We start from the raw sequence: 4,434 nt of genomic DNA on the forward strand, positions 1-4,434 counted from the left end.
TTGGGTTAAGTATTTTGATATTATCGTTATTCTTAGCTTATTGGATATGAAAGTTTATGAAGTGTTTTATCTTTTATTTATATAATTTTCAGGTTATAATTACAAATATTTCCAGGTGGTAATGTCAATTAAAGGTTTAAAATAGCCTAATAGAACCGCTGCAATAAGCACAAACGCCGTTGCCATAGACATTCTGAATCGTTCCGATAGGTCTTGCAAACCGTTCCATAAAGTGTGACAAACTGATGCAATAGAAACAAAACCGTTACGGTAGCGCAATAAAACCGTTACAATAGCTGTAAATAAGCGTTGCAATAGCATACATAACCGTTGCAATAAACTATATTGTAACAGTTTCCAACCATTGTAGTAAATAATATGGTAACAGTTTACAACCGTTGCATAAACTATACGGTAACGGTTTTTAACCGTTGCAGTTGAAATGAATATTCGTTGCTTCAGACAGAGGAAAAACCGTTGCGTAGCTGGATCTATAGCAACGGTGTTGTCAACCGTTGCCAAAACCGTTGCTGTAGATCTATTGGCACTGAGCGGTCACTGAACCGTTCCAATACATCTATGGCAACGGTTGGCCTATCAATTGCAACGGTTTACCTGCTGTTGCCATAGGCCTATTTTCCGGTAGTGATTTTCTGAAAATACTGGTTCTAATGCTTGCTGGTAAGACAAAAGCAACACGTACGACGACTTCTCCAGATCAAACAACAATTAAGGGAAACAAATAGGAGTTTAACTAATATACACTGGGCAGTGCACAGAAGTTTACTATATCAGGTCACCTAAAAGTGAGTAAATTTTCTACAGCAAGCATGGAGCAGTAACCTGTAAAATATGGTAAATAATCAATTGCAGATGATGTAACAATCTTTTACATAATATTGCTTAAATCCTTACATGACGATCCTCAATGTACAACTTCACTCCAATAGGGGACATTGTTCCAGGACCTCCACTATGACAACAAGCTCCTGTAAAAGACAAACAAGAAAAAAGAATATTAAGTCGGGCTCATTAATTAAAATGCTATGAATTTTATCCAAAGTACAATTTGCATGGCTAACTAGCTAGAATAATTCACAGGCTAAAAAGTGGTGTTGAAAAAGAAAAATTGTTCTTCTTGTATTACCAACGATTTGCAGTTATATATTGTTACGTTGGATCTTTGAGTTGAGATATATAAGTTACATTAAAAGCTATGCCACACATACATAACAATCTCCAATTTCTACTTAGACTTAACTTTTTCTTCTTTTTTTTGAGCAATTACTTAGACTTAACTTTAACTACAGGGAAAGGAATAATTTTAATTTCCTGGCTTTAGCTTTAATAATCCACTTTTGCTATTGCGCCACTATCGTTTGGTGAAATTTGACATAGCTTGGAAGTAAAGACGCATGATAAAGTCAATCAAGTATCATGCATGTTCTATGTGTTATATTTGTATCTTTTTAAATTTATGTATCTGTTTTTTTTTTATACAGTTTATCTTAGATACGCAGCAATAAACTTGAAGTTTGTGACAAAATTTGGGAAGGTCCCAGTCTCCCAGATGTAGATTGCAAAGTTATAAGAACAGTGTGAATTGATATTCTCCCTCGTTCAAATTGAGATGGGAGAAAGTTGAAAAACTCAAAAAGAATTTCATTGGTGTTAATAGGAAAGAAATATGTGGGTCACCATTTAAATAATGAATTCTTAGGAATTGTTTAACTGAGAATATAATGTTAAGGGGTCGTTTGGTACGATGGATAGATAAAAATAGTTATGGGATAAAAATTTGATTTTAGCTTATCTTATATTTGGTTAAAAATTTTGGGGTAAATTATTTTAGAATTATAAATAGTAACCGGAATAACTTATACCTGTCAGAGGGTAGAATAGTAATCCCAGTCATTTCAGGATAAAGTAGTAAATTGACAATCTTAGGATTAATACAACATACCAAACAGTTAATACAGTAAAAAATAGTATCAGAATAATTAATCCCAACATAATTAATATTTGAGTAATTAATCCCAGCATAACTTGTCTAAATCAAATGACCCATAAGATTATTATTTAAACAGACAAATATAATATATATCTATATATAATATAAAGCTAGTGTCACGACCCGGATTTCCCACCATCGGGAGTCGTGATGGCGCCTACTGTCGGAGCTAGGCAAGCCAAATATTCAAAACCTTCCATTGATGACATTTTGACAATATAAATAAACGGAGGCATTTTAATTAAAGCGGAAGACTTTAAACTTATATAACTGAAATAAAATTTGCGGAAGTTGAAACACATTTCTACCCAGAGTCTGGTGTCACTAGCTCACGGACTGCTATAGAGTACAAAAAACAAGTCTGAAATGATATTACATATTGTTTGTCTCGAAACAAAGAAAACAAACTAAAACATGGAAGGGACTTCGGCCTGCGAACGCCAGCTAGGCTACCTCGTGAGTCCCTGGACTGAAGACAGCTCCCGGGCAATCCTACTGCTGCTGTCCAAAAGCTGCTCCTGGATCTGTGCAAAAGATGCACAGAGTGTAGCATCAGCACAACCGACCCCATGTGCTGGTAAGTGCCTGGCCTAACCCCGGCGAAGTAGTGACGAGGCTAGACAGGACCTAACAAAAACAACCTGTGCATATATATATATATACACAAAGGCAACGGAAATAACAACAGAAAACATCAAATAAAACTGGGGAGGGGCATGCTCGGGGGAATACAGTGAAAACAGATCAACGGATATAATAACGAAACTACATCAATACTGTGACTCATATAAGTGGTCGGCGTGCCACACGATCCCATAATATATATTTATAAGTGGTCGGCGCGCCACACGATCCCATAGTATATATTTATAAGTGGTCGGCGTGCCACACGATCCCAATTCATAACTCATAAGTGGACGGCGTGCCACACGATCCCATTTCATAATTCATAAGTGGACGGCGTGCCACACGATCCCATTTCATAATTCATAAGTGGACGGCGTGCCACACGATCCCATTTCATAATTAATAATACATATAATCTTTCTAGAGGAGGCCCCAATAGGGGAATTCAACAACATAACGATTTAACCCGGCAAGGGTACAACTAACAGCCCAAATATCCCGGCAAGGGAGAATACATATAATGCTTAAATCCCGGCAAGGGAGCAACAACAATAATAGACTGCGCGTCCCGGCAAGGGAATAATCACAACACTTCCTCTTTTAATCACTTCTTTCTCAATTATCAATTTCCAGTTCGAGCCAACGCTCCAATAATATACCAATCACATTTCTTCCTCAACCATTCACATTATATGAAACTTATCAATTAAACAAGGAAGATGTATCACAAAAATCCGAGTCAAACACAATTAGGACTCACGGTCATGCTAGACTCCGGTGCATAGATAACCGTCACCATGCCTATACACCGTACTCCACATTTAGAAGATAGCAAATAACATCCTAGTCATATTCCCTCAAGCCAAAGTTAGAACAAACACTTACCTCGGTCCGAGAATAGCAATCAACTCTCTAATACCGCCTTTCCCCTACAATCCGACTCCGAAACAATGGTATCTAGGCATAATTAATTCAATAATATCAATAAAGGCTCAAAAACATAATCCCATAGCCTAGAAATGAATTTCCTAGCATTCTTCCAAAAATACCAAAATTCGACACCGGGCCCACATGGTCCAAACACGAGGCTCGGACCAAAACCCAATCACCCATAACCCCACGAGTTCAAATATGCAATTTGTTTTAAGATTCGACCCCAAATTGAGGTTGAATCACCCAAAATTCTCAAAACCCTAGCTCTACCCAAAACCCTTAATTTCTACTTTGATTTCATGATTTAGGTCTAGGAATTCAGTAATTAATGAAGAGGAGTGAAGGAATTAGGTGGGAAATTACTTACCCAAAGACTTTGGTGAAGAAGAGCTCCAAAAATCGCCCCTAGAGCTTGAAGAAGACAAGTTTTATGAAAGAATGGGAATAATCTCGTAATGGTTCTGTTTTGAACTTTAAAAATCACTGGGCGAAAATGCCCTTCGCGTTCGCAGGAAAGGGGCCGCGTTCGCAAAGGGTAAGCTGGGTAGGCATCGCGATCGTGTGGGAAGGAACGCGAACGCGTAGAAGGCTAGAGGCTGGGGTCCTGGGTTTACTCTACGCGAACGCGTAGGTACATACGCGAACGCGATGAAGGGTGCGCTAATACTATGCGAACGCGAGGACGAGTTCGCGAACGCAGTGAAGGAATTACTGGGGGTCCTGAAATTGGCCTACGCGATCGCGATGATGGGGACGCGAACGCGAAGGAGACCAACCTGAAGCTATGCGAACGCGGGGGAACTAATGCGAACGCGATGAAGAAAATCCCTGTGTAAAAATTGCAGAAAATCTGATATCATCCT

At 38.5% G+C, this 4,434-nt stretch overlaps 1 long non-coding RNA gene across 1 annotated transcript; it reads right to left on the minus strand.

The window, feature by feature from the left end:
- Window positions 1–277: 277 nt before the first annotated feature.
- Window positions 278–1,217, minus strand: LOC109213875. The gene is made up of 3 exons (XR_002066082.1): window positions 1,148–1,217; window positions 916–989; window positions 278–843 (listed from the first exon to the last, which is right to left on the minus strand). It is a non-coding gene; the product is annotated as an uncharacterized LOC109213875 (long non-coding RNA).
- Window positions 1,218–4,434: the final 3,217 nt, after the last annotated feature.

This window comes from Nicotiana attenuata, unplaced genomic scaffold (genome assembly GCF_001879085.1).
Source record: "Nicotiana attenuata strain UT unplaced genomic scaffold, NIATTr2, whole genome shotgun sequence".
Lineage (NCBI taxonomy): Eukaryota > Viridiplantae > Streptophyta > Magnoliopsida > Solanales > Solanaceae > Nicotiana > Nicotiana attenuata.